Raw genomic sequence first — 11,279 nt, 5'->3', positions numbered from 1 at the left:
TTCATGTTAAGGTAGAGTGCGGAGTACTTGAATACATTTTCTCTCATGCTGTACATTGTTTTATATAGCAAAAATACAAAGAATGGGTTTTCATTGAACCAAAAACAAGGATCACTTCATTAATGTCTTAAAGCCATGGCCAAGCATAGAGGCATATGTACACCTGCTCAAATTCTCTGATATTTTTTTTTCCTCCTCAGAGCTCAGACACCCACATAGTTAAGCAATAGCTTGGAAAACAGCTATGTTTGCAAAACAGAGGCAGAGAGGCTTCCAGGGCAGAGAGCTGTTTACATTATAGCACTGTTTATCCAAACAAAGTTCTGTGACACTTCATGAAGATGTAGGGCACATGAGTGACTGTATCCTGCCATCTACCTGCAAGACTGATGAAAACAAGGCTGCGGATGGTCCTGGTGCTGCAGGAACCCACTTGCATTTGTACCTTTAGATGCTGGCTCCCACCCCCCAAAGTATCTTTCAACGTTTCCTGACAGACTTGGGAGGCATCCTGCAAGAGCGGAGGGGAGGTGGGTTTAGGATTTTTATATCTGCTCACTCCCAGTCATAGCTTAAAGGTTCTTCATGTTCTCTCTGAGAGACATGGGGAGTGGGAGGCTATCGCAGACACCACAGGCTCCCCACATTCTCTCTTCTCTGGACTGTACATTACCCTTTTAATCAAGTCCTTAATGACAACAGTTGGGGTCCAGAGTTGAAACTGGCAGCCTGCAAACAGCAAACTCTTTCTGTTACTCAACAGTATCTGCAGGACAGATGTGTTTGGCTATAACGATACCAGAACATATTTCAGTGAGTGTTCATGAGCTGTTTGCTGGGTGGTTGCCCAGTGTGCCTCCAGGTTCAGCCCTAATAAAGGAGAGAAACGGGGCAGCAGCATCCACAGACAAATGCATGAATGGCCAAATCCTCAGCACAAGAATAGGGAATAAACCACAGAAGTTTGGTCTTAATCAACGTGTTTCCATTGTGAGCTTTCTGCACCAGTCTTACCTGTTCCCTATCTGCTTATTTGGACTGCAACCGAGTGGCTGGAGAGCCAAACCCTACAGCCCAGACCTGTTCTCTGGTCCAAGGCTGACAGCAAGCACATCCGTGCATCTTCCTTAGCTATCACTTTCTACAGGTTTTCAGCCTCTTGTCTGCACATCCCTCTTGAGCTCTCTCACCTTTAGCTGCATAATCATGCTTTCCCAAACACTGAGCATGATTTCACTGCAGATTTTAAGGAAATATTTCTCTTGCACTTTCTATTGACTCTGTGAAGAAAAATAAAATATTCTATATTCTTCAGCATCCATTCACTGAAAGAGTAATTGAACTCTTACAAGTATTCTGGATGAAATTCTATTGTTGAAATTATTTAAACACTAGTGCATTAGCATACTAGTACGTCTGCAAAATAGTACATTCGGCAGTAAAATGTTCTAGTAGGCTGATAATAAATAATAAATTAGCATACTGTAGCCATTCTAATTTAATAATCTTCAGCTTTTTATGATATACACCAGAGTAAACAATCTACGTTTATTGCTTACGCACACACATTTTATATGTACAAATATATTTGACATGAGTTCATATGTACAGCTATGTTCTTGTCTAAGGATTCATATATCAAATGATATTCAAATTATATCTGGCTTAAAAAAAAAGAAAGAAAGAAAAAAAAAAAACCCTGCTGGGATATTCAGCAGCTAAATGAGTTCATTCAGAACTATTAGTGATCATTTTCAAACAGGCGTTAGAGAATGAAGGGAATACGCATATTTTGTGTGATTAATCGGGATATTTTATCTGCCGGTGCTTCTTAGAATAGCTAATTGGTTTTCCAGCCTCTGTGTATGGTAGATCTTGCTTAGCTGTGCATTAACAAAGGGCAACTCACTGACCCTGCACAGTCAGACATCATTATTTTCAATCAGACCAGTCAGTTTCCAGGGTAAATTACAAATCCACTGAAAATTTCTGTTTGTTGTGCCAGTCAGGAAGCTCATACATTTGACCCAAATGGATCCTTGCCTGCTTTCTGGCACTAAGAGATAAAAACTGAACTGAATTTCTTGATTGCTTGATGGTGTCTTTTAGAAAAATTATCACCTTCCTTTTTGTTTGCAGTCATTTTTTTCTATTTTTTTGGCTTAAAGTAAGACCATAACACACCCCCAATACAACCTGTGAGTATCACCGTACATCTCAAAAAGATAGCACTAGAAAGAGAGAAGAAAAAAAAAAGAGTTGACAAATTGAAATATTTTAAAGCAAGCATTGCTCTCATAATCTCTTTAAAACTTAGTGTTGAACAAGGAAGAACAGGTGTGGATTCTGGTGTGGAGCAGGCATGTCTGCCTGCAAACGTGTGTGATGTCAACCCCTCCCCTTTCAGGTACAACTACCCCAGTATTTTGGCACAAGTCAGTAAAAGTAACTGGGATTGTCTGTGTTTGATGTCTTTCCAAGAGAGGACAAGCAGGGGAAAGGAAAACATCCTTTAAAACAGTTCAAGTCAACTGCAAACCTCTTTCCCCTCTCTCTTCCCAACTTTCTCCGCTTTCTTCTCTTAAGAGCAAAGAATAAGCAGAATAGAAATGATGATGAGGAAGCCAATTTGTGACCAAGAAATGAGTGAAACCTTCTGTTTATAATGCTGATTTTGGAATAAAAATAATAGTAATAGTGTTAAGTCAATCACTTTTCCTCCAGTACTTGCTATGTTTTCTCAACACTTGGTTTAAAATATTTACACATTTTCTTTAAACATACGAAGTATCCCTTGGAAAGAAAATGTTACTGTACCAGGAAGATGAGGCTGTTCAGCATTTGGAAGTCAGGGAACACCTGAGTGAAGGCCTCCCCTCTTGCATCTGTGGCAAGGTGCTAGGCTGACGATCGATGTCTGCATTCCCAGGAGACAGGACAGCAGCATGCTTGCTAATTATGGACCCCTGAAAACAGGAGAATCAGAAATCGGAACTGGCTTCTCAGTTGAAGAAGAGACACCAAAGTATTTTGACTGTGGATACCTCAGCAATAAGGTTATGCACAGCCACAGGCTCATGCCATCTCTCCAATTCAAATCCCAGAGGGAGCTATGTAACACAACAGGGAAAGGAAAGACATATCACATCCATCTTAATGTATTTAGACACCTAACTCAGACACTCAGGCTCAGCTCAGTGGAGTCTGCACTGCAGGGGCCTTGTCACAGCCATACAGTGGTCTACATAGGCCACAGACTCCCTACTGGCTCCATGGCAAAAGGTAGACACGTCTGCGAGTAGTCACGGCTATGTAAGTGAAAGGTTCACCTCTCTCTGCTGACCTTATAGAGAAAAATTGCAGAAATTAAATACCTGCTTCCACTTGGCATCCAAACTTAGTCTTCTGCAGAAAGACACTAGTGCAGATGTTCAGCTCTTTTTATGTAGCAGTAACAACAGTGTCCCATTAGAGCATTTGTCAAGGAATTGAAGATCCTCTTCGGCTACATTTCCCACATTCTCAGTGCATGTCCTAATTAGGCTCCCAGGCACTCTGGAAGGAATGGAGAGGGGCATTTACCACCCCTCCCATTGAGGCTGGACCACTGTGCATCCAGAATTTAAATCCCACAGAGCCAGGCAATAAGGTGACCAGACTCTCACATTCATGGGTACAGAACTGGGGTCCAAATTCAGCCCCCGGAAAAGAATACTTCTCACATTAGTCCATCATTGCATAGAATAGAAAAGGACCAGAATTACCCAATCGCCTCCGTGCTCTACTACCTTCTAGGGCAGAGTCAGGCTCCCATGTGTGCCCAGCCAGAAGTCTTCTGCCCAGCTGCCCAGTGTCAGTAGGAGACAGGAGCGTGGTGATCCTGTGAGCTTCCTACCTGAACTGGTGGTGGGTCGAGGCATTGCCACCAGCCCAAGTAGCTGCAAGGTCAGAATAGCTCTGCCCTTTGCAGACCAGCATTCTTTAATGCCGAAGGCAGGTGGTGACAGCAGCTGCAGCTGCACCCTTCGAGGTGACCGTGCCATGGCACATGCATATGACCCTATGGGAGTTAGGATTTAAGTAGGTCCCTGCCTCAGCCTGCGTGACAAAGGAGCTTGGGTATCCAGCAGAACGGGGTAGCACCTAGAGCCCCAGATCACAGGACTTTGCTGGACAAACAGAGTCTGTGAGTGAGTTTGGCTTCCCACTGGGTTAGGCAGTACTGGGAAGTCTGGATTTCAGCCTTCTGTTGAGGAAGATCAACAGCACCTGGGCTACCTAACAGCTGGTCTCTCTAACCCCTGATCAAAGCAAGTAAAAGAAGAGATGCCCTTTGAGAGGGCAGTAACTGCTCTGAATTTCCCAGAAGCTTTCTCTGACCAGGAGAAAATAAGGTTAATTTCAGCTAAAGTTAGCTTTGAGGTTGCCATCTTCCAACTTCAGTAAGAATTTAATGAAACTGGACTACCTGGCTTATTGTTCTAATAAAGTAAATCTTTGCTCTCCTTCACCTTTTCTGAGGTATGTTGGGGATTAGCCATCTATGAGCAGGGCATCTTATGTCAGGGCAACATCTGCCAGGGCTTTTTTAATGTTCTCAGTGTAGGCCAGGAGAAGTCATTGTGTTAGTGGTGGAAATTATTGGCTGTAATAAGAACGAATTAGGGCCCAAGGCCAGAATCAACAGTTTCCCAGAGACAGGATGGCCCCATTACCTGAGCATTAGCCCAGGGTTTAGGATAGCTCGTCTTCCCTCCCCATTTCACCACAAACTTTCTCTGTGTCCATAAGTGAGGTGCTTGATCCAAACCAGAAGAGTTTAGCTTCCCTGTTTTCAGATTCCCATTGGTAAAATGAGAGCCATGACTCTTTTCCACTTCAGAAGGATGTTGCATGAAAAACTGTGAAGCACTACAAACATGAGTATTTAGGAGAACATCAGAAGGCATGCAGCTCTCCCTGCTCCCTGTCTAGCCTGTCCTTTCATGTTTTCATTACTGATGAGTTGAAGCAGAAATTGTAGCTGATATATATTTCCCTTAACAAGGTGCCAAAGCCATTTCTTTTAAAATGGTGATTCCTACACACAACCCCTTCCCAAGCTGCAGTTCCAGCTGCAAGTTCTGTTCTTGTGGCTGAATTGGTTTGGGGCTTGCAAAGGCACTTGGGGCTTTGCAATGGCTATGAGGTTCATAGCCACAACGGCTATGGCTTTGCAAGCCCACTCCTATTGAAAAGGTTTCCTGTTCCTACCAAGGAAGGAAGCCTTGTTTAAATGCGAATATTCACTTCCAGTGGTACTACTGGCAGTTAAAACATTGCTCTGTTAACACAATACCACAAAACTAACAATGTGACACTGTTATTAAAGGAAAAAGTAAGGATAAACCATAGATTTGGGTTTTAAAATTATCTCCATTAGAATCTGCCACTGGTAATAAAAGGTTAATGAATTTCATAAAAATGTATTTTTAACTATTTCCTCCCCTCTTATCAAGTTGACTTTACATCTCAGTCTTTCATTTTCAGTCCAAACATGTTCTCCCTCAACACCTGGCAAACCTGACTCTTGTGTAAGGTCTTAGTCATATTTGTCAGGGCTGTGCTTCCCTCCAGTGATGGAGATGGCAGCCCGCTCTGCGATACGGCTGTATATATATGCATTAAGTGAAATCAGCCTGCTTTTATGACCTATTTTTAAAACACTCAGAGTTATTTACTGTTGTGTTTATAAAATTGTGAATAACAGGTAATAGCCAGATTTTGAAAGATGATGAAGAATAAACAGGCTTGTTACTGCGTAATTATTGTGTATGAGTTTCTGGTTAGTTGTTTCTATTGCACAGGATGCACTTGAAAGCCTCAGCACCAGTTCAGCTCCAATACTGGTGCAGCAGATAAATAGTTTCAAGGCGAGGTAGAAATGTCAATTCCACTAACGAATTTATAGTGCAATATAGTGAACGAGGAAAGCACAGTTTATGGGTTGTTTTCTCCAGCATGGTACTTTTTATCCTGCAGAATAACACTTTAAAAGCACACTGACAAAATGTTTCTCTTCCCACTGAACAGCCTTTATTTTTAGATTGGATACTTATTCTATACATCTGTTTAGACTGATCCAACAAAACTAGGCAGAAAATTATGTTGAGAAAGTGAAAAGGTGAGGGAACACTGTAAAAAACAAAACAAAGCCTTGTCCTCTAAAAACAGTTTGTCCAAGCCAAGCTAACCAGCTGGCCAGTACAAAACACAGAAGATAAATGTACTCAGAAGAGACTTGAGCATAAGTAAGCCCATAGTCAGGAGGAACAGAAGACATCTTCCAGTTCTCTCCCTGCTCTGCATCTACCTGCTCAGTCAGTGAGCGATGCCTCAGCTAGCACCAGCGGGGAGATGAGGTTCAGGCTGCACAGAGACACTCAAAATCCAGAATGAGCTTGTCCTTGCAGGGAACTGATGCAAGAAGTTGTCGCTCTTTCAACGCACAGCCCACATTGTCCTGAATAAAGTCACGATTTGGGTGCACGCTTGGTAAACCAGCCATCTAAACATGAAAGTGTGCTGGAGAAGCAGAGCAAAGAAATTTAATCTTTTGAAGTCCTCATCGCATTGGATTAATTTAGCAGGCCATGCTCCTGTTCTGTTTGCATTACCACAAGTGTTTGATTGACATTAGAGTAAAATAGATGGATATTAATGAAAGGATATAGATAAGGAGCTAGAGAGACAGAAACTGGGATCAGACTTCTAATGTTTTTACATTCACACTTTATACACATCTATATATAAAAAACTGCTTTTGCAAACACCAGAATGTTCATTACACTATTCAGAAAAGGAGGTTTACTGTGACAATCTGCTGAAAACTGCCTCTGTGATGATAACAGGAAATCAGTCACTTATTTTGCTGGATTGTTCAGAAAACTGACAGACAGGCTCCGACTGAATCTGAGAAGCCTGCACCTGGTCAGAAAACTGTGAGATGTGACAACAGTCTCTCTGTTGCTAATAATTATGCACCAGTTTAATCACCAACCTCATGCTTAGCAAAATGAAAGCATGAAACTGGGTAAATGATGAAGCTATAGGTATTTAAATCATACGGCATTTTTTTGTTCAATTGGCATGGTGATGAGTTGCTTTTTTTTTTAATTCCAGATGATGCTGACAGTATTTAAAATTGGGGTGAGAAATTACAGCCGAAGAATCTGACTTGTGACATGTGTCATAAAATCTGGCATTTTGCTCTGAATCAAATATAGATTGTTGATCGGTTACATCAATAGCTCAAAAAACATGCAGTGCAAGTAAGATTAAAACTACTCATTCTTTCTCATGCATAATGGTCACTTCTTTGATTCCTATTTAGCATTCAAATTAGTTCAGCTGAGAAATGCGGAGTACAGATGCAAGTTTGATTATATCATTAGCAAAGTTCTCCTGGATCAATTTAATTCTATTACTCTTCAGAAAGAATTGAGAGAGAGCTCCATGGGAAGATAAAAGATATTTCCAGGCACAGATCTTGTCTATTGTCGTGTGTGTGTGTGGTTTGTTCTTGTTTTCCCCTAAAAGGAAGATGCACTATTATTTCTCTAAAACTCTTAACCGTGCTACTCCCTCACAGCAAAATGTCTTCACTAGCATCATGCCTCATACCTGACAGGCTTTTGGCTCTTTTTGGCTCTCTTTTTTTTGGCTCACGTATTCATAAGTGAAAACTTCAGTTAAGGACACTGAAACAAAGAAAGTTGAAGGGGAAAAAAAATAGGAGAACATTAGACTCTTCCAGGAGCTATAGCACCGATCTAACTTCAGTCTCCGTGTTGAACTAACAGTAGCTAGTGTGCAGGAACCACTTGTCAGTGGCTGATGGAGGTACCAGATTGCTTTGGTGCATGGTGCGGGGTACGTAATGTACTGTGAACTGCTCATGCAATTCCTTTTACTGTAAAATTCAGAGATCTGCTAACACAGGCTGGCATACACCTGAATTGCACAACTCCTTTGACTGTCACACACATCCTATTTCCTGAATTCTCTGGGGTGCTCCGTATTTTTCTCCTAGGATGCCTGAAGGACCAGCTGAACCTCAGCCCAGCAGCTCCTGGGAAAAAAAGAAGGGGATGGTGAGGGAGGGTGGGAGACCTCCCAGGACATCCACTGCTTCTGGGAAGGGGAAGGTGGGAGACATCCCACTGCTTCTGGGAAGGGGATTGCTGGCCCAGGCTCTTCCTGCACCAGCCAGGGGAGAAATAGGGAACAGCAGGGAAAGTCTGCTGCTGGAGCAGGTTGCCTGCAGCGGTAGCAGCACATCTCCCACCCCACCACACATACACACAACTTCAAACAGCAGCAGCAAGCCAGGCTCTGCCCTGGGCTGTGACAAGATATCCAGCTGTCCTAGCAGCATTTTAACATAATCTACCAAGTTATTAGCTTTTTTCCCTCTCCTACTATAACACAGAACTGGGGCTTTTTGACATTAAACATCTAGATGGTCTGAAGTTCTGATCAGCTAAAATAAGCATGCCAAAATAAGACTTGATTTATTTACTCCCTTGCTTTCAGAATACACAAAATAAAAACTTAAATGACATTAAAATACTTCTGTATTATTTGATAAATGCCTAAGGTCACCTGAAAGCAACCTACTACAGTGCCTTCCAGGTGATTATCCAGTTCAAAAAAGCTAGTGGAAACAGAAATACTTTTTTTAAGAGCAGCTGAGAACCATCAGCTACTTCAAATTACTCTCATTCCTCTGGAATAATTTTTCCCCCATGAAAAAGGGGCAGGAAATGGAGCTTTCCAGAGGAGCATGTAAGGTAGTCAGAGACCTGCTTACACGTACATCTCTACCCTGAGCTAGAAGGGCTCACAGTTGCCACGTGTTGGAGGGATGTGGAGGTGAGGCACCGCCTAGGCACTCAGGAAATGAGAGATAATACTAGAAAGATTAGTGTCCCATCTCTTGCTATTTTCAAAGCTATATAACCCTCAATGCTTTAAGCATAATGCTTTTGTGGCACAGAGCATCTTTTCTGTTCTGTTATGTAGTTACCAGCACAGAAATTCCCTAGCCAAGTAGGTGCCTGCAGTGACAGATGTGTACTCTGTAGGGTTCAGGGGTGGGACGCACTGGGAAATCTCTGCTGAGGTACCAGTCCATAGTGGCTGGTTCTCCTCATGGTCTCAGCATGACCAACAAACAATCTGAGGTAGAGAGCAGATCCTGCAGTTTTGGAGTGAGAAATAGAAATTAGCCTATGGAGGCACCTCTGTCCTGGAAACTTGTGAAACTTAGAAACCAGTCACATCAAACAGATGACCATTCAGAAGGTGAATGGACCATTTTCTACCCCACATCTGCAGTGAAGAGAAAGTTTATCATGTTTCCCTCAACTGATGATGACTAATTTCTGTCTGGTTCATCATCGTTAACCACATCACCTGCCACAATGCTAAATGTATCACAACCAAACAGTAAATACATGTTTTTAGAACATAAGCAAGACTCACTGATTTTTGTAGTATTTGATGTTCCTAACATTTTTATTATTTTGGGGAACATATTTTCAGGTTTGGGAAAATCACAACAGTTCACAGAGTATATAGTACATTTTTTAACAAACATTATCACTGTAGGTTAAGAATGAGACTTTCATAGAGTTGTAATTGCTTATTAAAGACAAAATTAATTATTCTTATCCATAATTACAACTGTTTAGAATCTGTTTTAAAAGAAATGTTTTTGTTTTAAAAGCAGACTATTCTCAGCAATCTGCAGTTCTATTTGAAAGTTATCATTAAATGGCCAAATGAAGTACAACAGTAACTGTTTTATTTAATTATATTGTAGTATATAACATTTCTGCACAGAGACCTTCTTCTAATATCTCCTAACCCACCACCTCATGAATTTTAATTATGTGTGGCAAAGAAAAGCCCACATCATTAAGACCATAAAAGATGTATTATATTGTTGCTTCTTGCAATTGCCACTACAAACCAGGACCTTAGAAAAGCAACAAAAAAGAACTCCAACTAATTAAACGATCAGTACCTCCAGAGTTATTTTGTTATCATCTGGTAACAGATGATAACAAGCAAAAACAACAGAACAGTTGTGTATGCATGTAAGAGATATCACAGGCAACACTGCCTTTCATTATGTTGTTTTCAAATAGTTTATGGACACTTCCTTTGAAAAAAAAAATGACAAGAGATTTGCTGGAAATTTAAATAATAGAAAATCTGGGATATATACTCTGAAACAAAGAGGGGATAACAATACATTGAAGTGATTCCTTCAGGTTTGTAAAACCTTCTCAAAAAGGCCATAATGGCATCATCAAAAGAACGCATTTTCTCCTTTAGGATCTTTGTAGGGACTGTAGTGAATTATAGAAAATCCTGACAAGAATGAAGAGTCATTTCACTTTTCATTTACAACAATATTCTTTTATGTGTTTTAACGTAAATGATTTTATAATTTTAATAACTTTGCCTTCTTATACATTGGTATTTATGACTGTCTATATTATATATCTATCTAACAATTTGTGTGAATTAACTAACAGACAAATAGTCAAGGAAAGCCACATGTTGTTTTTGGTTTTTTTCTTCTTTTAAAGCAACAATATTGCTTACAAGCTTTGTCCTAATTCTTCCAAAGGCTAAGCATCTACAACTATTATTTCACATACTACCCACAAAGTGTTACTGTCCTCCTGGGATACTGCAGAGTAACAGCTTTGTGAGATGGTGAAGATATGCCCGTAATTCCAGGGTCTATTTTTCACCATTTTTATGCAGCGTTACTCCTCTGATGACCATAGAATCGAACAAGCACAGATTCACATAACATGAAGGGGAAAACAGCGTAAGCACAGCCAGCAGTACCACAAGCAATTGCAAAATGATGTCTTTGGGGCTCTTACCACTGACTTCTGCTGGTGGTGAGGAAGCGCCTCCAGAAACGTCAGCCAGCAGAGAGTTAATTCAACTCTGCCCTGCAGCCTTCACCCATCCATCATCAGTTTAGCAGCATGCTGCTTCATGTGATGCTTATCAGGCTTTTGCCTCTTGGCTTGAAAAAGGAAGTAGAGTTTGTGAAGAGCTTTGAGGCTAACTCCTAGGTAGATACGCTGATAGACAGATAGATAACACGGTAAATCATTGTTACCAGAACGGTTGGTACGAGCTTGCCTTTACAAGCAGAAACATTTCACAGAAGGTGCTGTGCAGACAAGGTACATCAGATACTGCTAAAA

General features: G+C 41.1%; 1 long non-coding RNA gene across 3 annotated transcripts; it reads right to left on the bottom strand.

The window, feature by feature from the left end:
• Positions 1-1,299: 1,299 nt before the first annotated feature.
• LOC308190889 lies at positions 1,300-11,007 on the bottom strand. 3 transcript variants are annotated; one of them, XR_013947553.1, is made up of 3 exons: positions 10,947-11,007; positions 3,375-3,555; positions 1,300-2,966 (listed from the first exon to the last, which is right to left on the bottom strand). It is a non-coding gene; the product is annotated as an uncharacterized lncRNA (long non-coding RNA). The 3 variants fall into 3 exon arrangements; XR_013947554.1 differs by lacking the exon at positions 10,947-11,007 and adding an exon at positions 3,896-4,276; XR_013947555.1 differs by lacking the exon at positions 10,947-11,007 and adding an exon at positions 3,789-4,275.
• Between the last annotated feature and the right edge of the window lie 272 nt (positions 11,008-11,279).

The sequence above is a fragment of the Anser brachyrhynchus genome (genome assembly GCF_964034855.1).
Source record: "Anser brachyrhynchus genome assembly, chromosome: 2".
Classification (NCBI taxonomy): Eukaryota; Metazoa; Chordata; class Aves; order Anseriformes; family Anatidae; genus Anser; species Anser brachyrhynchus.
This window is presented reverse-complemented; position numbering and strand designations above follow the sequence as displayed.